This window comes from Eutrema salsugineum, unplaced genomic scaffold (genome assembly GCF_000478725.1).
Source record: "Eutrema salsugineum unplaced genomic scaffold, Eutsalg1_0 scaffold_17, whole genome shotgun sequence".
NCBI lineage: Eukaryota > Viridiplantae > Streptophyta > Magnoliopsida > Brassicales > Brassicaceae > Eutrema > Eutrema salsugineum.
The window spans coordinates 4259849-4284028 of NW_006256852.1; the positions used below are offsets into that span (position 1 = coordinate 4259849).

Consider the following 24180-nt stretch of genomic DNA (forward strand, 5'->3'; position numbering starts at 1 on the left):
GAATAGGAGATGAAAATGAGTAATATTTTAATAGAAACACCGAAGAACTAAAATATCAGAAACAAACTTGGTTATTAAAAATAAAGATTGAAGAAATTGAATAAAAACAAAAAAAAATTCAATACTATGGTAAATAAATTTGGAACATGTCCTATTTATTCAAATAAAAGGTAAACAATTATAATTATAATTAGTTACTCCCGTTCATAAACCACACATTTGCATCGTAGCTTACCCTAAACAAGGATTACTGTCAAACTAAATAAAGAAATAATTACAGATTTAGAAACATTCCTCACACAAAAATAAAAAACAATCCGCGCATAGCGCGGACTCTCATCTAGTTATATAGTAAACTGGTATGCTATGTATCAGCCACATTATTAATTATTGACGGAAAATTAATACTGTTTACGATTTTGGTGAAATTGGCTGTATTTAATATTTTACTAGGTAGTAATCCGCGCCCTGCGCGGAGTGAGATTTATCTATTTTGTTTTTTATAGATTTGTTTTAGAAAAAGTTTATTTTAAAAAAAAAATAATGGGATATAATTATAAATTATATAATAGTTATGAAAAATAGATAAAGAAATAAAACAATTTAACCATAAATTTTAAATAATAACATGAATTGATAAATATTAGCATATGAGGATGGCCCTATCATATATTTATTAAAACTAAAATAGAGAAAAAAAATTAATTTGGCTGAATATTACCGAATATGTCCATTTTTAGAGCAATTTGTATGATTTAAGTAGCCTCATTTAAATGGAATCCTGCAAATGATTAAAGATTTCATTATATATTAGCTAAAACGATTGTCTAACAAATAGTACTAAATAATTACGTTTACATCGATTTGAAAGCTTTTGTTTCTGAAATATCAGGGTCAAAGAGAAGTCGAGATATTTGATTTTATAAACCATTAAAATTCCAAGAAATTCATTATTATGCGTAAGCAACGAAGTAAAGAAGTTGCTTTACATTCTCATCTCCCAAAACCATTAGCGATTTGGATGAATCTAATCCAATTGTTGTACTCCATTTTCTGATGACCTTAACACGGATGAGAGGGATAGTTATGGATGGTTTCAAGTCAATGAGAAGCGTAAAGGTAGACATTGTAATAGATTGGAAATGGTTCTGACGTTGTGTGATAATAGTTTGTACAGGGAGAGTAATGTATTAATAGAACAATTAAATGTTTTTTTTTTGTTTTTACGAAATTGAACAGTTATTTTCAAGGAAAAAAGAACATTTAAACAATATTATGGGAATAAATCATATTACAATTTTAGGCAGTCTAAGACAATCAAAAATCACAAAGATTGACATTCACACAGGAAACTATAATATCTACCTTATTACTTAAATCAATTATAGTAGCTAAAGGAATCAATCTAACAATATATTAAGAAGTCTAAAATCAATAATCAGATTGTAAAGTATCAATCTACTAATCTAATAAGAATACTAAAATCAATTAAGGGTGCCAGTATAAATCGTTGGTGTAATTATTGGTTATTTCTTGAACTTGTATTAATATTGGTTAAACAACAAATTAGAGAGAGCCGAACATAAATTAAATATATTGTAATGGTTAGTGGATCCTTTCCCAAATAAAGAAAATGCATAATGCTTTAAAACAAATACAGTACCTTAAAAGAGTAAAGAACACGAACGTAGTTGGGTTTAACGAACAAAGATCATCTCAAATAGAAGCAAAAACACGAAACGTACATCACAGATGAATGCCGAGATTGTTCAATATATTGAAACTAAGTTTCAATATAAGAATCCAACAAATCTTGGAAAACCTGCTTGTAAACAACATTCATGGTTTTATCTTGTGGCTTCCCATCTTTGTCTATAATAAGAATTTTTAATCCTTTTCTAGATTTCACCCTGGACACAGCAACATACAGCTGCCCATGAGAGAACATAGGTGTAGGTAGATACAAACCCACTTTTGCTAGTGTTTGCCCCTGGGATTTGTTAATGGTCATTGCAAAAGCAACTTTCAGTGGAAACTGCCGACGCCTCATTTTGAAAGGAAGCTTAGTATCTGATGGTGTAATCAACATACGGGGTATGAACACCTTCTCTCCAACTCTAGTCCCTGTGATCACTTTGGCTTCCACAATATGATTGGCCAATTGAGTTATCTGCAATCTTGTGCCGTTGCACAATCCATCAGTCGGGTCAATATTCCTAAGAACCATAACAGGTGTACCAACTTTAAGTCTCAATGAATGGGCTGGTAAACCTGATGCCTTTATACTATTAAGAAACTCTGGTGAGAAAACAGAGTCGTCCTTTGAATTTGTATCTGATGGATCAATACTATCAGAGCTCAAATATACTCTTTCTTCACCTACACAATAACGAACAATAAAACAATGAGAGATTTCTCGAAAACTATTACAATTATGGTATACCATATAACCTACGCCTTATTCACTTATGGTGTACCATATAGCATAAGTAATATGCACTTATGGTATACCAAATAACATAAAAAATATTTATAATTCCATCTCCTAATATAAAAACCTTATGCAAGCGACGTAGGAGAGAAATATTGATTATTAAACAATTCAAAAGAAGCATGCGATTAAGAATTCAGGAAGTAACGAAAGACATTTATCTTTTTTGAAAAAAAAAATTCTTTTTTTTTTTGAAAAAAAATTTTGAAAAAAATTTATATGTAAGCAGATCAAGCATATAGTTGTTGATCATATCAACATCATCATTGGTAGGACACAAGATAGCTCTTTCCTGAAAGAAAATTGGATCTTTTGAATCTTTGAATGTGGTACCATAAACTTCAGAAACTATAGACTCGATAGAATCAGTGCAGTCAGTAATCAGAAGATCTTTGGGAATGTCAATCATGGTTTCTCCAGTATTTGGCTCATTGATCTTCCCATCACCTAAATCAAGTATCCATTCTGAAAATTCCTTTATCTCTTGAGCTTCATGACTATCTTTCTCAGACAGAAGTCTCATATTTTTGGTTAATTGCAAAACTTTGCCATGCTTCCAGAGGTGTGAAGAACTACGAGAAGCCATGACTATTTCAGCTCTACTCCCTTTGGGAATAACAGGCAGAATCTGTCTGAAATCCCCTCCAAACACCACAACTTTACCTCCAAATGGTTTATCTGAATTCTTCATAATGTGGCGTAAAGTACGATCAAGAGATTCAAAACAGAACTTGCTCATCATTGGTGCTTCGTCCCAAATAATAAGTGATGCTTTAGATACCAACTCTTCTTGGTTACTTCCAGGTTCTATATTGCACTGGAGGATTCATGAACATTAATCGAAATGCCAAACCTGGAATGAGCAGTCCTTCCACCAGGCAACAACAATGAAGCTATCCCGCTAGAGGCAACGTTGAGTACAATATCTCCTCGTGAACGGATAGCAGCTGAAAGAATATTCCATAAAATGTTTTGTCTGTTCCTTCAAACCCGTACACAAAGAAGACACCACCTTTTTTGCGAAAAACAGCACCAATTATCTCATCATACGCAGACATTTGCTCGTCAATTAACAGACCAAGCCATTCATCATGTCTATCACGTAATTCAGCTTGCGGATAGTTAAGCTCATCCTGCAGTAGTCGATTCTCACTAATTGATGAAGAGTTATCCACAGGTTTTGGCATTGTCTCCCAATCTTTCAAAGAACAGCTGTTGCTGCACAAAAGACTCTCTATCATCAATAAAGTGCAGTTATAAATCTCTTCTTCGTTCAAAGTGAGACCTAGCAAACAATATAAAAATTACAGTGGTCAATATTAATTGGTTTGTTACGTATAACTGAATAATAAAATGAAGTCAAACTACTTTCTGACCTGGGTTTTGACGGTTTCTACGTTCTATGAAAAGCACATCTTCAGATAGTATGCCAAGTGTTGCCTCCCAAACTAACTTAGGCGATGATAAACTATCAGATTGTAGCATCATTGCAAACAATTTACGAACATAAGCAGTTGAAGCCCAGAAGCTACATTCTTTTAATCCTTCAATGTACTCCTTATCATCATCTAATAACCCAAGCTTATAACATGCCTCTTCAAACGACCCTTGAACCATTTCGTCCACTGTCTTGATTTCATCAAATGACGTTGGACCTTTGATTTTGTTTATCAAAACTCTCAAAAAATAAAGTTCTCCCATACTTGGAGGAACGTGTTGCAGCCTACCGATTGCAAAGCTGCCCTTTTTCTTTCGTGGACTCCAAACTATTTTCTTTTTATCATAAGTGAACTTAGTAGGGAGCTCTGCATAAGTCAACTCCCTTGCTTCAGGATATTCCTCACAACAATCAAACCAAGCTAAGAACATCGTCCTACAAATATCAGGCCGCGACAACACACTGTTCACAGGATCACCCTCCCTGTAGATGACCATATTCTCATTGGGCAGATGGAAAGTAAGCTTCATTACAGGTGTTATCCGGTAATGTGTAGGATAACCGAAAATTCTCCAAATCGATTCAGGCGCTGAGAGATAACTACAGAAATTGTATACTTGAGTTAAATAATAGTTTCTCGGTGGAAAATATATATATGCATATATCATAGATAGCCACAATTACCAACGTCACATACCTTGCATCGAAATATTTTTTAATTTCATCAACAGGTTTCTTAACTCCTTCTTCTACAGCAGCCGTTCCATCTCCAGAATTATCATTTCCTTGTGCTTCTGACTCATTATTTGGGTTTTTAGCTGTCGTCGTCACATGACCTGATACACAGTCTTGGCCTTTATTTATGTACTTAAATAAGTACTTTATAGAACGTGACTGTTGGTTTGGAGACAATCCAACGGTTAGATCTTCAGATACTCCCAATGCAAGAATGACAGAAAATGCAGTTCCGGAAGAGAGCAAGTGTCGGGACCGCGGCAAACACCCATTTTCCCGCGGGTAGAGCCACCGCGACCGCGGACTTTGGTCGTTCACTTTCCCGACGACTTAATTAAAGCCCAGATCAATTTCTTTCGTTATTTTTGAAGCCCTAAGTGTCCAGAACCACCCCAGAAGCTATAAATACCCCATTTAGGTCATTCTAAAGAGGCAGAGACCAATAGACACCGAAACTTAGACAACTTAGAGAGAGAGAGAGAGAGAGAGGGATTTCGGCTGGAACCCTAGAGGAGGCCGCCGCATCAGAAGAAGGAGCCGCCGCTGGAGGAAGACATCGCGCCTCCATCTGCTTCTCCGTCCTTCGTTCTTCTTCCTTCTTTTCTGTAGTTTCCTGCACTTTCAATTTCGTTTATGATGCTTTGTTACAATATGTTTGAGTAGTTACCCAGTTGGGTTTAAAGGGATTTTTCAAAGGGAATTTCATGTGTCTTTGCTTATGAATCGATAGATTTAGGATTATTAATCTTCTAGATGTTCTTCGTTTGCCTTTAATCTTACTGCGTGATTCTTTGCTGACCACTTAGAAGCCGATCTGATATGATATGTTGCGAAAGCTTTCATTGATTGTCTGAACTAGGGTGAAATGAGAAATTCTTCTATAGGAGTGGAAACCTACCTATAGTTGAGTTGTGAATGTTGATGAGTCTTGTTCTGCTATTGCATCTTCTCCCTTCCAGAATCAGAGTGGAAACCTACTGATTAGGGTTGCGAGAGATAGTTGTTTAGTGCTGCGAAAGTAGGCTATTCATACTTCCGTGCCTCGAGTTCTAGAACATACGTAGTTGATTACCTTTATCACTTGTTTAAAATCGACATAGCTTAGTCCATGAAACCCTGCGAATTCCCCTTGAGCCCCAACGTTTGTCTTTAATTGCTTACAACCTTTGCTTCTTATTCGATTTTTCCTGCTTTCAATTTGTCTTTGATTTATTCGCTTATTACCTGCTTTCATTAGCCTTAGTTTAATCGCTTTTTACTTGTTTTAATTGCCTTCAATTGCTTTTGTTTTCTTTGCTTTCTAGTTTAGATTTAGTGACAACCAAAACCAAAACCAAAACATTTTTAGTTCTAATCTGATTTAAGCGTTGCAGTGAATTCGTACTGAAACAACTAAGTCTCTGTGGATCGATACCCTAAGTACTACAGCGCACATCTGTGCACTTGCAGACATTTAGGGGTTATAAATTTAAAACCTGAAGCTTAGTAAAACGAAAAACAAACAAACCCCGCTTTTGCTCGCATCAAATTTTTGGAGCCGTTGTCGGGGACTTTGATTTGTTTCGTTGCGAATCCCAGCTTAAATCCATTAGAACACTTGTTTACTTTTACTTTTTGTTTTGAATTTTTCAGGTTTCTCTGCAATGAGAGACCGGGAACATGTTCCCGGAACTCTTGGTGATCCACCAAATCGTGTGGATGGTGATCCAAGCGATGATGACCTGACTGATGATGAGTTTGAAGAACCGATTTATGGTGACAATGAGCTAATCGGATCGGTCAAACACAAAGATGATGAAGAACTGATTGGAAGTTTCGATTCACTCGAAAAGTTCATGGGAGATCGAAGAGCTATTCAACCAGCCTTACCAAAGGATGGCAAAACCGAAATTAAGGTACCCCATATCCATTTAGTTCAACAAAATCAATTCTCTGGTTATTCATTCGAAAACCCGATAGACCATATCGAGACGTTCGAAGAATTATGTGCAACCATTACAGCAAATGGGGATTACCACAAGTGTAGTCTTTTCCCATTCTCTCTTAGAGATAAGGCCAGCAAATGGCTAAAATCTTTGACACCTGCTTCACTAAAAACGTGGGCAGCGTGTAAAACTGCTTTCCTAAATCGTTTTTACACTAGAAATCGTTCAAATCTCTTAAGAAAGAAGATAAGAACTTTTAAACAAAAAAGAAGATGAAGATCTTTTAGAAACTTGGGAAAGATTTAGGGAATACCAAAGAGATTGTCCACACCATGGATATGCCGAGGAATACCTGCTGGATATCTTCTATCGCGGTATAACTCCAGGGTTGCGACACTCTTTTGATATAGCAAGTAATGGAGATTTCACAACTAGATCTGTAGAAGATGCTCATGTTTTCATTAAAAATTTAGGAAACAGCATCCGAAATCAACTAACCTTTGGTAATTCTGCACTTCCTGAGAAGAAAGAAGAAATCTCGGAAGTTATAAAGTGTCTCCGTCACATAATTAGTCATCTTGGATTGCAACAACGAAATAGGGTACACAATACGTGTAACTTTGATGGTTGGGACAACCCAATGGATTCTTATGGTCAAGGGATGGTGAACACTGCAGAGGTTTATCAAATTCAAGATTTTCCATTCGTTTCTGATCACCGCGGGTCCATTCATCCGGACCGCGGCCAAGCAAGGTTTCACCGCGATCGTAGCTGTTCTGACCGCAGCCAAGACATGATTCACCGCGGTCGTGAGCCACCTGACCGCGGGAAAATGTCTTTCGAGCCTGGTTGGACACCACCTTCCAAACAAATCTCGGCTATTCAATCTAATCCTGTTTCATATCCTAGTTTTCCCTCTTCTGAAACTGAAAACCTAAACAAAAAGAATTTAGAGCTTGAAAAATCTATGTCTCAAGAGATTAGTGATCTTAGATCTGAACTAAAAGGGATGCAGAAGGATTTAGATACCCTCCTTAGCATAATGGTCAAAACCAATTCTAAAAAATTAGATAGACCTGAGGAGGAACCAAGTGAAAATTCTTTCGAAAGCTCAAGTGAAGCAGATCCCTCCGATCATGTGAAAGCTATCACACTTAGGAGTGGATTAGCTTACAAAGAGCCTGAATTTCCTAAAGATCCCGAAGTTGAGGAAAAGGGTAAAGAGAAGGAGAAAGAAAAAGAAAGAATCACGAATTAAGATGTTGAAAAAGAAGTGGTAGGAGAAAAGGATGGAGAAGGAGTAAGAGAAAATACATCCCGGGAAATCCTTGGAGAAGACCCGATTCCACCTCCACCAACTAGTGTCTATAAACCTAAACCTCCATATCCTAGAGCTTTAAAAGCCCCTAAGAAAGAGAAAGAAAAAGCTAAGCTGAAAGAGTTAATCGATCAATTAAATGTGAGATTACCTTTCGTAGAAGCTTGTGCTATGATTCCTGCTTTAAGAAAATACATGAAGGGTATTCTAACAAATTCTTTAACTCTTGAAGAAGGCGTTATGATGATAACCCATGAATGTAGTTCTATCCTGCAAAGCTGAATCCCTGAAAAGAAAAACGATCCTGGAAGCTTTGTACTTTCATGCACCATCAATGATGTAGCTTTTGAGCGTGCTCTCTGTGATTTAGGATCAAGCATAAACATGATGCCTCTTTCTGTAGCAAAACGTTTAGGACATCACACTTTCAAGCCCACTAAAATTTCTTTAGTATTAGCTGATCGTTCTGTTAGACAACCAGTAGGTATCTTAGTAGATGTTCCCGTCGAAATCAAAAAATGTTCCATACCAACTGATTTCGTAGTTCTAGAACTAGAAAAAGAACCTAAGGATCCACTTATTCTTGGAAGACCATTCTTATCTACAGCCGGAGCCATAATCAATGTTCCTGAAGGAAAAATCGACCTTCATCTAGCCGGTTCAGTTATGCAGTTTGACATGAACAAAAGTTTCGATAAACCAACTTTGGATGGAAAAATTTGTTGGGTTGATGAGTTAGACGGAATTATTGAGGAAGTCTATGAAGATCTGCTTCTAGATGACCCTTTAAGTGTCACGCTTTCACCCGCAAAAGATGAACGCAATTTCCTTGAAGGAATTTCGAGTGAATGCGCACGTATGCTTGATAAGTCCGAAACTTATAAGAAACCTCTACACTATCTAGATCTTAAGGACCAAACAAACATTCCTACACCTCCTAAAGACACTGCTGCAGCAATTAATGATCCTTGGAGCGAGCTTAAAGCCCCTAAAGTTGAGCTTAAACCTCTTCCCGTCGGACTTAAGTACGCTTTCCTTGGACCAAATTCAACCTATCCTGTCATTATAAACTCTGGTTTGACGGAAGAAGAAACCACAATGCTGTTGACTGAGCTGAGAAAGCATAGAAAAGCCTTAGGATATTCACTTGATGACATACCTGGAATCTCTCCAGATCTTTGTATGCACAAGATAAATCTAGAGGATAATGCTAAAAACTCAATCGAAAGTCAAAGGAGACTGAACCCTAATCTCATGGATGTTGTCAAGAAGGAGATTATGAAGCTTTTAGAAGCTGCAATAATCTTTCCTATCTCAGATAGCACTTGGGTTAGCCCAGTTCACGTTGTCCCAAAGAAAAGAGGAGTCACTGTCATTAAAAATGATAAAGATGAAATGATCGCTACAAGAACAGTAACTGGACATCGTATGTGTATCGATTACCGGAAACTGAATGCAGCAACTAGGAAAGATCATTTCCCACTTCCCTTCATAGATCAAATGCTAGAAAGATTAGCTAATCACCCTTACTATTGCTTCCTTGATGGATACTCCAGATTTTTCCAAATTCCTATTCGCCCGGAGGATCAAGAAAAAACGACATTCACTTGTCCATATGGCACGTTTGCTTACCGACGTATGCCTTTTGGATTGTGTAATGCACCTGCTACCTTCCAGCGGTGCATGATGTCGATCTTCACAGACTTTATTGAGGATGTCATGGAAGTGTTCATGGACGATTTCTCTGTCTATGGATCTTCTTTTGAAAAATGCTTAGGCAACCTTGGTAAAGTTCTGCAAAGATGTGAAGATAAAGCACTTAGTATTAAATTGGGAAAAATGTCACTTCATGGTACAAGACGGAATCGTGCTTGGGCATAGAATTTCCGGAAAAGGTATTGAATTTGACAAAGCTAAAATCGAGGTCATGACCAGCCTACAACCACCCACAAACGTAAAAGGAATTCGTAGTTTCTTAGGACACGCAGGATTCTATAGGCGCTTCATAAAAGATTTTTCTCAAATAGCTAGACCTCTTACGCGTTTGCTTTGCAAGAAAACGAACTTCGAGTTCGATGATGAGTGCTTAGCCGCATTTCATAAGATCAAACAAGCTCTTGTCTCCGCCCCTGTCGTGCAAGCACCTGATTGGGAACTCCCATTCGAAATCATGTGCGATGCAAGTGACTATGCAGTCGGAGCAGTGCTTGGCCAACGAAAAGATAAGAAACTGCACGTAATCTACTACGCATGCAGAACTCTAGACGAAGCTCAATGCAATTATGCTACAACAGAGAAAGAACTTCTAGCTGTCGTATTTGCATTTGAGAAATTTCGTTCTTATCTCATAGGATCTAAGGTCATAGTTGATCATTCTGCAATCAAGTATTTAATGTCTAAGAAAGACGCTAAACCTTGGTTGATAAGATGGATCCTCCTACTGCAAGAATTCGATATCGAAATTCGAGATCGGAAAGGAGCAGATAATGGAGTTGCAGACCATCTTTCACGAATTCGAGTTGAAGAAAGATTGCCTTTAAATGACAGTTTGCCTGAAGAAAACATCTATGCAATAGATACTACCCCCAATGCCAATACCGCACCACCACGTCCTCTAATGCGACGAGCAGATGCGTTCAACACCCCATGGTTTAGGCACATAGCGAATTACCTAGCAGCTGATGTAGAGCCCCCGCAATTTTTTGGGTATAGGAAGAAAAAATTTCTGAAAGATGTAAGACATTATTTTTGGGATGAACCCTATCTCTATAAGAGATGTGCTGATGGGTTATTCCGAAGATGCGTGGCTGAAGAAGAGATGGAAGGAATTTTATTCGGATGCCATATCTCGTCTTAGGCAGGACACTTTGCAACTTTCAAAACTGCTTCAAAAATCTTACAAGCAGGTTTCTGGTGGCCTACTTTGTTCAAAGATACTCAAGCTTATATATCGCGATGCGATAAATGCCAAAGGATGGGCAACATAAGCAAAAGGAATGAGATGCCTCGAAATTTTATTCTCGAAGTCGAAATTTTCGATGTCTGGGGAATAGATTTTATGGGACCCTTTCCTACTTCTTTTGGAAACCAATACATCTTAGTAGCAGTAGACTACGTCTCTAAGTGGATTGAAGCAGTCGCAAGTCCCACCAATGATGCAAAAGTTGTCATGAAGCTGTTTAAATCTGTTATATTCCCGCGTTTTGGAGTTCCTAGAATTGTGATAAGCGACGGAGGATCGCACTTCATCAACAGAGTTTTCGAGAATCTTCTTAGAAAGAATGGAGTTACACATAAAGTTGCTTCTCCATACCATCCCCAAACCAGCGGTCAAGTAGAAATCTCAAACAGAGAAATCAAGTCGATTTTGCAGAAAACTACTGCAGTTCATCGCAAGGATTGGTCTACCAAGCTTGACGATGCACTATGGGCATATCGAACAGCATTCAAGACACCATTAGGAACAACACCATTCAATCTAGTTTATGGAAAAGCATTTCACCTTCCAGTAGAACTCGAGTATAAGGTGCAATGGGCTATCAAGAAGATGAACATGAATCTGAAAACGGCTGGAGAAAGAAGACTACTTCAACTGCACAAGTTAGAAGAAATCCGACACAATGCTTACGAAAACTTGAAGATCTACAAGGAGAAGACTAAAGCATATCATGATAAGAAGATTATTCATACTTTTGCTCCTAACGATAAGGTACTTCTTTTCAATTCTCGTCTTAAGCTTTTTCCAGGAAAACTACATTCAAGATGGTCAGGACCCATCACGATAAAGGAAGTCAAACCATACGGAGCCATTGTCCTATGGGACAGAACCGGAAACTCATTTACAGTGAATGGACAGCCTAAACTGTGCTATAATATTGTGCTATCATTACCCAAATTTGTTGTAGTGAGCGTGTAAAGCCATATCTGGCTGAAGTAGAGAAGACGAAAGAGAAGTGATGTTTTTAATTGATCCATCATCGGCCAATGATGAGATCAAGGAGTGTCACGACCCCGGTTAAGTCTAATCGAGCAACAATGTCAAGCTAATGACTTGAAACAAGCGCTTAGTGGGAGGCAACCCACTTGGTATTTTATCTATTTCCCTTTGACCTTTATTTTCTATTTCCATTGCTTTGTTTCTGTTTCATTTAATTTCAGATTTATACTAAGGAAGAACAAACACAAAAGACGAGCAGCACTCTCCAACACGATAAGTTCACTTAAGCATTTCAACTTTTCTATTTTCTTTACCATTCTTTCCAAGATTTATCACACTGAGGGCAGTGTGAAATAAGTCTGGGGGAGGATGTTCATCCGTTACTAATGAAATTTTATTTGTTTTGAGTTTGTTTTGGACAAAAAAATTTTCAAAAAGTTTTTCATAAAATTTTTCAAAAATCGTTTTCAAAAATGTTTTTCAAAAAGTTTTCAAACCAGGAACACAATAAACATTACTATGATGAATTAGACCAGTGTGCTTCTACGCTATTTCCTCGTTTTTTGCTCTTTTGTGATTTAGGCCTAGACTAGGCGGTAGCTAAGTACTTGCTTTACGAAATCCCACCAGATGACTTCTATTCATGAAGATTCTTTCTGACGGGATATACTAGCTCATTTTATTTGACCTTAATATTGACATTTAATTTTCTCATCATTGATTTTAGGCAGGCATCGACATACACATCTAGGACGTCTTTTACCCTCACTTTTACCACTCTTTGTCGTCCTTGATGACCAGTTTATTTTTATCTGGTACCATACCCTAAACCCAAAACCCTTGTTTTCAATCCTCGTGCATTCTCTCTTTAGTTTATATCAGCAGATATGTGCAAAAACGTCGGAGAGAAGAGGAGCGACGCAGTTTTTAGTCACTCACAAAGGAGACTGAATGGAATTGGGAAGGAAGAGTATCAGAAACATCAAGAAGCTTTACAAGACAAATCTTAACTGGTAATTTCGTGCTCTCTAAGACTCTATATCTAAAGGTGTTCCCTCTCTTTCAAAAAAAAAAAAAAAAATTGAAAAGAGAGAGGGAAACAAAAAGCCTAATGAGTCCTAGATTGTCGAAATTTGTGGAGCAAGAAGAATCTACTAAGCGTTTCTAGAGCTATGTTTTTGAAAGATTTACAAAAATCTATGTCTGGGGTAGTTAGGAGAGAACCTGAGGAAGAAGGCCAGTAATCTATGGCAACAAGAAAGTGACTGAAAACTGTGGATACCAACAGCTTCACTCTCTCTTGCGGTTTTGCATAATATCTTGCATTCTCCAGATCTTCAGGTAACCCGCAAACACTTTAAGCCTTACCCCTAGAATAACCCTTTTTACACCTAGCCTAGATTGCCTTGCCTAGACTTTCTTTGATGAGAACCACTGAGATTTCTAATGAATGTTAAGAGCTAGTTGAATGGAAGTCAGATCTAAGTGTGTAGATTTTCGCATGACGGATTAACGGACTAGTTTGCTTGTATTTTGGTGAGAATTTTCTAGACTAGATCCAAATAGATGTTTCACGATAAGTTATGGTTTAGAAGGACGGTCACTGAGATATTTTTTAGTTCCTGCGATTTTCAAAAATTTCTTTCCTGACTTAGATTTGTTTGAGGACAAACAAAAAGGTAAGTCTAGGGGAGTTGATAACACCGTATTTTGACCACTTTTATAGATCATAATTGTATCTTATGCAGGTGTTTTAACTCTGTTTTCAATGTTTTTAAAGTGTTTTCAATGTTTTAGAGTTTCAAAAGACTTTACAGGAAACTTGGGCAAAAGATATGCAATTTGGAACAAATGAGCAATTTTGGATAAATGCAGACCGTCAGAAGTATGACAAGCGATGAAGACCTTCTCACCGTCTGATCACCCCCAAAATTTTAGACAACATAGAGGATCCAACCAGCTCTATAATGCACTTGGTTTGGAGACAATCCAACGGTTAGATCTTCAGATACTCCCGATGCAAGAATGACAGAAAATGCAGTTCCGGAAGAGAGCAAGTGCCGGGACCGCGGCAAACACCCATTTTCCCACGGGTAGAGCCACCGCGACCGCGGACTTTGGTCGTTCACTTTCCCGAAGACTTAAAGCCCAGATCAATTTCTTTCGTTATTTTTGAAGCCCTAAGTGTCCAGAACCACCCCAGAAGCTATAAATACCCCATTTAGGTCATTCTAAAGAGGCAGAGACCAATAGACACCGAAACTTAGACAACTTAGAGAGAGAGAGAGAGAGAGGGATTTCGGCTGGAACCCTAGAGGAGGCCGCCGCATCAGAAGAAGGAGCCGCCGCTGGAGGAAGACATCGCGCCTCCATCTGCTTCTCCGTCCTTCGTTCTTCTTCCTTCTTTTCTGTAGTTTCCTGCACTTTCAATTTCGTTTATGATGCTTTGTTACAATATGTTTGAGTAGTTACCCAGTTGGGTTTAAAGGGATTTTTCAAAGGGAATTTCATGTGTCTTTGCTTATGAATCGATAGATTTAGGATTATTAATCTTCTAGATGTTCTTCGTTTGCCTTTAATCTTACTGCGTGATTCTTTGCTGACCACTTAGAAGCCGATCTGATATGATATGTTGCGAAAGCTTTCATTGATTGTCTGAACTAGGGTGAAATGAGAAATTCTTCTATAGGAGTGGAAACCTACCTATAGTTGAGTTGTGAATGTTGATGAGTCTTGTTCTGCTATTGCATCTTCTCCCTTCCAGAATCAGAGTGGAAACCTACTGATTAGGGTTGCGAGAGATAGTTGTTTAGTGCTGCGAAAGTAGCCTATTCATACTTCCGTGCCTCGAGTTCTAGAACATACGTAGTTGATTACCTTTATCACTTGTTTAAAATCGACATAGCTTAGTCCATGAACCCCTGCGAATTCCCCTTGAGCCCCAACGTTTGTCTTTAATTGCTTACAACCTTTGCTTCTTATTCGATTTTTCCTGCTTTCAATTTGTTTTTGATTTATTCGCTTATTACCTGCTTTCATTAGCCTTAGTTTAATCGTTTTTTACTTGTTTTAATTGCCTTCAATTGCTTTTGTTTTCTTTGCTTTCTAGTTTAGATTTAGTGACAACCAAAACCAAAACCAAAACCTTTTTAGTTTTAATCTGATTTAAGCGTTGCAGTGAATTCGTACTGAAACAACTAAGTCTCTGTGGATCGATACCCTAAGTACTACAGCGCACATCTGTGCACTTGCAGACATTTAGGTTTTATAAATTTAAAACCTGAAGCTTAGTAAAACGAAAAACAAACAAACCCCGCTTTTGCTCGCATCACTCAACATACTTTCGTGGAAAAAACTTGCTACATTTTCCATCTTGCATACACGGTGAATCTTTGTTAGCTCCACCACATGGGCCATGAATCATACAATCCTTCACAACTTCATACAATTTTGGCTCTTTATCTTTATCAGGTATTTCAGCCGAAATGATGCCATCAATATCCTCAGAAGTTGGAAACTTGCATTTAGAATCCATGAACAGCAGAATGTGAGCATGTCGAAATCTTCTTTTCTGGAACTCAATGGTGTATATTGCTGACATATGTAATATAAACTTAGTTAGACTGAATTATTAAATAAATGTAGTAATAACATAAAGGGAATCATAGTGATAAAGAGCAAATATAATATATAAATATAAATATAAATAACCATGCTGAAGAGAAAAAATATAAATAACCAACGAAATGATACGTCAACGAAACGAAGAAACAAAGTACAACGAAATATATCAGATACTGTCTTCCCAAATATATCAGTTACTGTCTTCCCAAACAACGAAATTTAAAAAATGAAGAAACGTCAACGAAATGAAGAATCGCTTACCAGATACTGTCTTCCCAAACAGCTGATTTTTGGTAATGTCATTCATCAAGCAATCAAGCTTAACCTTGAAAAGTCTGCAAGTCAAATCTGGTCTGGCCTCTGGCCTGAGATTATATTTCTGGAGATATCTTGTTAGCTCCGGCCATTTTGGGTTGCATGTGAAGGTAATAAAGAGATCTGGAAACCTATAGTATTTGCAAATACTCATCGCATCCAAGTACATTTGATGCATATATCTCGGTCCACCGGTGAAAGAAGCTGGGATAAAAATCTTTTGACCATCAATTGTCTGAGTATCATCCCCATCATTTGCAGCTTCCAAAAACTTACTATAGTTCTGAGACCTCAAATTTGACTGATTTTTTCTGATGTACCGAAGACGATGCGACTCGATCATTGTATAAGCATCTACTACAAACTGCTGAATAAACGTCTTGAAAGGAGAATGACCTGAGAACCCATAGTCCGGATCTGAAGGCGATAGGCAAAGAATTCCCTCATTGTAATATTTTCCTTTTTCTTTTTTTTCACTCCTACATATCCGGTTTTGATGCCTAACCGAAAACCATCTTCTCCATAAGGAAACAGAAGTGGGTATTGGAGCGGTAGATAGCAAGGATGTAGCTCATCAATCCTTTTGAGTTTCCCTGACTCCTTTATCACGTTTATCCATATTATGCTGAAAATCGCCAACTACCAAAGCAGCCACTTCTGAAGCGGTGGGTAGGTTGTAAATGCGGCCATCTTTGAGCCGATTGTGGATTAGAACCAGACGTACTTCTTCTGTCTGATCTTCGTCATTAAACCTGTCCTTAACACTCCTGAATGTACCCACATGAACGTTACTTTGCCGCAACATATTCATTATAGACTCAACCAAATCAGCCCTTATGTCACATTTACCGCCACTACCACTGCTTTGTCAAAAAAAAAAAATGATTCGTAAATACAATATATATATGTGTACTTACATAACAAAAAAGTCAACCGTTTTACCTTATTGCCGACCTTCTATTCTGAATCTCGTTGTCAGTATCATGAATATACAACTGTGAGAACTTAGCTTCACTGTTTGCTTTTGGCTTCATACTACCGATCATATGGTAGTTCTCACCGTGTAGTTTAAAGATTTTTGGACCACGACCTTGGTTGATTGAATTGTCAATCTTTCCTCCAAGTGATGTAAATGAAAACATCATGTTTATTGGACTAATATTAACCTGATAATGTTTGCTGATATCATCATCGTGGGTGAGTAAATACTGTAGGAATTCGGGTGGTTCCTTTAGCACTGGAAGCTGTACCTTCCCTCGCAAGCAACACAGGGTGAAAACTGGAATTTTGTTCCTCTTGCCCTTTTCAACTCTCTCATTATACCAAAATAGAGCTTTACATTTTGAACATTCATGTGATAGATCTCCGTCATCCCTGTAGTCTTCAGGAACATTTAGCAATGAAAAATATTCAAAACAAAACGTTAGATAATCTTATATTGACACAACGTTTCAGATTTTGGAACAAATATTATGTAGTGGGAAATAAATATAAATACCTTCTTCTGTTGTGGGTGCACCCCCCGAAGATATAGTAGTTGCTTGGTTCGTTGTTGGTAAATCACTAAACAATTGTTGAAAACAATTAGCTAGTTTTTTTGTGTATAGCTGAAGTCGTAAGCTTTCTGTATTATCATGCTCAACATTATCAGAATCGGACGTCTTATCATCTCCTTCAATGCTTGTGCAATCCCAATAGTCATCACCATCATCTATTATTACACCAGTTTAATTAATAAAGATCATGATATCTCAAAAAATGTGTAATTGTAAAGAGCAATAGTAATCTTCTATTATTTCCATAATACGTAGAGGTCATATTTAATATTGACATACCTGATGAATCAGAATCAGACAATGTCAATAAACTTGTAGTAGATTTAGTTTGTTGACTATGACTGGAACTTGGAATGCAGTAGTTAGAATTTGCAAATCTAACAGATAGTAATGAACCTTGGTTTTGAGTAAGAGTGCTACCCAAATCTGCAATTATTAAATACGTATGTAAGACTATAGTGGACGGGCAAAACAAAATTCCAAGATGGTGAATACGGGCAATTGATCTAACCAGATGATGATTGAATATAGTTGCTTGAAGATGAAACATGGGGAGTTGGTATGACGTTTTTGATATTCTGACTTCTTGACTCGCACACAAAATTTTTTGAGATGCTACTTTCTCCACTTTCCCATTGATTACATGCATTATTCTCAGAAGCCAAACTCTCAGGCCTCAATGTTCCACTTTTAACAACTGTACAGAGAACAGGTTATCAGATTAAAGGGCAAGGGCAATGTAAAATAAGTATATAAGTAAACTAAGGCATAAGTGTCATTCACTGGAAAAACACTCCTGAAAATTGATATGATAACTATCTAACCAGTTCTTGATTGTCTTGCGTTTCTGACTGATGAATATATGGTTGCTGGTACTCCACAACTGATTATTGGGGTTATCAACTCAGCTCCCGTCTTGTCTGAGATGGTAAGTGTACCGCTTTCAGACTCAGTATGAGCCTTCTTCCGAGGTGGCAAACCGAAAGGTTTTTTTGTTTCTAGTGTCGTGACTACGAAGAAAAGAAAACAAATTAGTTATCATAAGGGCATTCAACCTCATATATAAATCTATAACCGAACCTTTTGTTTGCTTGGTGGATTTTGGATTTGCTCTGGTTGGTGTGATAGAGGTTTCTGCCAATGTATTGTCAACACCATATATACTTCCGTCGCCTTTTCTTTTCCCGCACAAAATCCGGCGTCTCTCAAATCTTGCTTGTCTTTGCATTTGTTCTTGTGAATTGGTTAAGTCGTTCAGAACATTACTCCTTTGGGTCAATAATGGTGTATTCATAATGATATGGACATCGTTTTCTCCAACATGTTGGGTAGTGTACAAATTTTCAGTATCTACGGAAAAGTATAATAGAACTTTCAGTATGTACATGTGAATTGAAGATACTAACACATAAGTACATGAACATACCTTGTTTCCTTCTTTTCGGAGGATTTATAACTGCAGAAACTTCTTTTGTATTTTTCTGTTTTTTGTTCATGATGCTGGATCTGCGGTCACAAGGAAACAGCTGAAATAAGAAGAGGAACAATAAACGTGAACAATAGATGTGAACAACGTAGATATGTCCTTTTTGATATGATAATTGTTATGATATATGTGTAGTTATAGTTTACGCTTGATTATCTCCTAATTTACTGAAATTATGACCATAGATTGGTATAAATATGATATTAGCCGACGACTAAGGAAAGTGTAATATACGCTCCTAACTACAGGGAAGCAATATTTTGCTTTAAAATCTTGACAGTTTATGAAAGAACTTTTTATATATATTAAAAATACATGTATTCAATATTGTTTCCCAACTAAACGAATTAATAATACTTGAAGAACACATCTCTAATTTATTTACAAATTTGTAATCCGATATTCAGAGACTAAAAGTGGATTTGTGAATATTACTTAAGCGAATAGTACTTATATGACTATCCCTACTGTGCAATTCTTTTATTTGAATATGCAAATATAATATATATATATATATATATATATATAAATACAGCTATAAAAATGTTAGCTGATATTTATAATTGCAAATATATATGGTGATTGTACAATTATAAATAATAATCAAAGTTATATTTATTTTATAATACAATTGCATAGATGTTAAATAATTATTGATTTTATAATTAATTTTAATAGTATTTTTATATGAATAAAATTACACATTAAATATATTAAATTAAATTAATATGTTTTATCTAACCGGTCTAACATTAGACTAAGATACTTTGTTTTGATATAAAAAAATGTGAATTATAGTATAAATGAAAAAATTTAGATTTTATTATTATTAAATATATAATATGATTATTTTTTAACAAAATTAAGATTAAAGAAAGATGACATAAGAAAATAATGTTTAATAACATAAATAATATTATGTATTAAATTTTTATAAATATGTTGATAAGAAATAGAAAGAAAGAGAGAAAATATCTTTACAAATTAAATGTTTGAATATTAAATATAAATTTGATATAAACTAATCTTTAACCAAATTAATGTTAATGACATATGATGTAGTTAATCTAGTAAGTTGAGTCTAATTTCAAAAAATTCTTGAGAAGTTCTTTGAGATTGACACATCAGCATGGCAAAGTTGTTAATAACACATGACATTAAGGTTCTTCTTTAAGTGTTCTTCTCAAATAATAATACAATTTGAATATAAGTTTAGTACCACCCAATGTTAATACTGAGAAGAAAAATATGAACACAAATAAGTACCTGAGGGGAGTTATTAGCAGGGGAACCATACTCGTTAAAATCAGAAATCATATTCTTATCAGTGATAATCTTCAGAACTTTGTAAGTATCGTGCTTGTAGACACAATTTTCACACTCTATACTGATCTTGAAGAGAAAAGTTTTTCCAACCAAATCGGTCAGAGCAGGTGGCAAGACGTCAATTTCTTGAAACTATATCAACCGAAAACGTTATATTAAATATCAGGTAATTAGTAAGCACGAATCAGTTGAACAGGAAACGTATATTCTTAACAAACCTCATCGAAATCAGGTCCAGTAAGCTGAAGACACGGCTGATGAATCAGTTGAACAGCAAGAGGATCAAAGAGGAGAAACTTTGTGTTACTTGTGCTGTCAAGCACAACCAAATGTAACTTGTACCTGAAAATAGGCAAAGAAAATACATGTTTTGGTATAATACAAATGTAAAATGTATCTGCAAATAAATGTAATCATATCACGACATACGAACTAATGGTATAATGTAATTGGGCAAAAATTTTGGATTATCAATTTTGCATTTTGAACAATGGTAATAATATGTCACAACATCATTGGGATTTTCCTCATCAACATCATCCTTAGGCATAGGTAACACCTTCTTATCACATGTTTTGCAGCCCACATAGTACCAACCCATATCAGCATCAATTGCAGCTATTGTGCCCATGACAATACACCGCTCAACCTGAACTAAAGTTCCATTAAGTTTAGTACACCAGAAAGATGATTTTGCAGCTAAATGTTATATTACAATATATTAAATTTCGAGATTTTAAACTTGCTTAGAGTCCAAAACTTCACGGATGGTCTTTCTTGGTGTGTGAACAAAGAAATCATCCTTGTCAGACACACCATTGACCAGAGCAAGTGGGTTTGCATTCACAATTGCTAATGGAAGCTCATCCTTGGGCAACCTAAAAAGTAAAATAAAAAGGTTTAGATGCAATTGAATATAAATGTGAAGCATAATAATCATAATTTTTTTGTTAGTACGTAAACATACAGAGAAGCGAAACTCTCAACCGCAAGCATTTTAGGATTCACGGTTACAACAGATACATTGTAGGCGTTGGAGACACTACGATCCTCTACACAAATAGGCAAAAAAAAATACACGTTTTGGTATAATACAAATGTAAAATGCATCTGCAAATAATTGTACTCATATCACGACATACGAACTAATGGTATAATGTTACATACTTGGGCAAAAATTTCGGATTATCAATTTTGAATTTTGAACAATGGTAATAATATGGCACAACATCATTGGGATTTTCCTCATCAACATCATCCTTAGGCACAGGTAACACCTTCTTATCACATGTTTTGCAGCCCACATAGTACCAACCCATATCAGCATCAATTGCAGCTACTGTACCCATGACAATACACCGCTCAACCTGAAGTAAAGTTCCAATAAGTTTAGTACACCAGAAAGATGATTTTGCAGCTAAAAGTTATATTACAATATATTAAATTTCGAGATTTTAAACTTGCTTAGAGTCCAAAACTTCACGGATGGTCTTTCTTGGTGTGTGAACAAAGAAATCATCCTTGTCAGACACACCATTGACCAGAGCAAGTGGGTTTACATTCACAATTGCTAATGGAAGCTCATCCTTGGGCAACCTAAAAAGTAAAATAAAAAGGTTTAGATGCAATTGAATATAAATGTGAAGCATAATAAGCATAATTTTTTTGTTAGTACGTAAACATACAGAGAAGCGAAACTCTCAACCGCAAGCATTTTAGGATTCACGGTTACAACAGATACATTGTAGGCGTTGGAGACACTACGATCCTCTACACAAATAGGCAAAAAAAAATACACGTTTTGGTATAATACAAATGTAAAATACATCTGCAAATAAATGTAATCATATCACGACATACGAACTAATGGTATAATGTTACATACTTGGGCAAAAATTTCGGATTATCAATTTTGAATTTTGAACAATGGTAATAATATGGCACAACATCATTGGGATTTTCCTCATCAACATCATCCTTAGGCACAGGTAACACCTTCTTATCACATGTTTTCCAGCCCACATAGTACCAACCCATATCAGCATCAATTGCAGCTACTGTACCCATGACAATACACCGCTCAACCTGAAGTAAAGTTCCAATAAGTTTAGTACACCAGAAAGATGATTTTGCAGCTAAAAGTTATATTACAATATATTAAATTTCGAGATTTTAAACTTGCTTAGAGTCCAAAACTTCACGGATGGTCTTTCTTGGTGTGTGAACAAAGAAATCATCCTTGTCAGACACACCATTGACCAGAGCAAGTGGGTTTACATTCACAATTGCTAATGGAAGCTCATCCTTGGGCAACCTAAAAAGTAAAATAAAAAGGTTTAGATGCAATTGAATATAAATGTGAAGCATAATAAGCATAATTTTTTTGTTAGTACGTAAACATACAGAGAAGCAAAACTCTCAACCACAAGCATTTTAGGATTCACGGTTACAACAGATACATTGTAGGCATTGGAGACACTACGATCAAAAAATACACGTTTTGGTATAATACAAATGTAAAATGCATCTGCAAATAAATGTAATCATATCACGACATACGAACTAATGGTATAATGTTACATACTTGGGCAAAAATTTCGGATTATCAACTTTGAATTTTGAACAATGGTAATAATATGGCACAACATCATTGGGATTTTCCTCATCAACAGCATCCTTAGGCACAGGTAACACCTTCTTATCACATGTTTTGCAGCCCACATAGTACCAACCCATATCAGCATCAATTGCAGCTACTGTGCCCATGACAATACACCGCTCAACCTGAAGTAAAGTTCCAATAAGTTTAGTACACCAGAAAGATGATTTTGCAGCTAAAAGTTATATTACAATATATTAAATTTCGAGATTTTAAACTTGCTTAGAGTCCAAAACTTCACGGATGGTCTTTCTTGGTGTGTGAACAAAGAAATCATCCTTGTCAGACACACCATTGACCAGAGCAAGTGGGTTTGCATTCACAATTGCTAATGGAAGCTCATCCTTGGGCAACCTAAAAAGTAAAATAAAAAGGTTTAGATGCAATTGAATATAAATGTGAAGCATAATAAGCATAATTTTTTTGTTAGTACGTAAACATACAGAGAAGCGAAACTCTCAACCACAAGCATTTTAGGATTCACGGTTACAACAGATACATTGTAGGCATTGGAGACACTACGATCCTCTACACAAACGATCAATGGTTATTATGCATATGTTATAATTATGTAAAAAAATCTTTATTATAATGACCTATTCATATTATAGAGTACCTTTCCAGACTTTGATCTTTGCAAACCTTAACACAATTATCAAAGATTCCTCACGATGACTCTGAACAGCCTACTTGACATCATTAGCAAACGAACCCCATAGCACAATAGGAAGACGAACATTCCTGATATAGACAAAGTTTTTTGATCAAGATCAAGAGTTTTAGATTGAAAGGATGGAAAGCAAAAATTTTATATATTTACTCTGTATTGCGTAGTTCACACGTGAGTTTGGATGTATCTTTTCCATTGACGGGAACAACTTCAAGGTGTGTCACCTCTTGATTTTAACTTTTATCTTCCACATACTCTTGAATGGTTTCAAATCAGAGACTGAATTAAAAGAGGCCATAAGAGATAAAGGTTATGTTGCTGAGGAAACTTTAATGGTGACGTGAATGTGGTGAGTGCAATGATGTTTCACCAAAGTGCATTATATATAGGTTAATATTCAGTTTGTTTATTAAAAAATTATAAATCATATAAATCAGCAGATTTAATTTGTTTCCATAGTTTTTGCATGGAAATATGCAATTCCTAATAAAGACGATGATTAGCGTAATCAAAGGCTGTCTAAAATATCGTTTCCATTACTATAGCTCAATATTTGTTTTGGTTGGTTTGAAAAATTAGCAATCATATAAATTACAAATTTATTTGGTTTCCATAGTTGTCTCTCGAGATTTTGAAATCAAGCATATAAATCAAGCATATACTCTTAAACTGTGTAAGATTAATTGACATTAAAAATTAT

At 36.1% G+C, this 24180-nt stretch overlaps 1 non-coding gene and 1 pseudogene across 1 annotated transcript; both read right to left on the reverse strand.

The window, feature by feature from the left end:
- Window positions 1-1783: 1783 nt before the first annotated feature.
- LOC112087529 lies at window positions 1784-4426 on the reverse strand (annotated as a pseudogene).
- A 2393-nt stretch (window positions 4427-6819) lies between these two features.
- Window positions 6820-6928, reverse strand: LOC112087641. The gene has a single exon (XR_002900187.1). It is a non-coding gene; the product is annotated as a small nucleolar RNA R71 (small nucleolar RNA).
- Between the last annotated feature and the right edge of the window lie 17252 nt (window positions 6929-24180).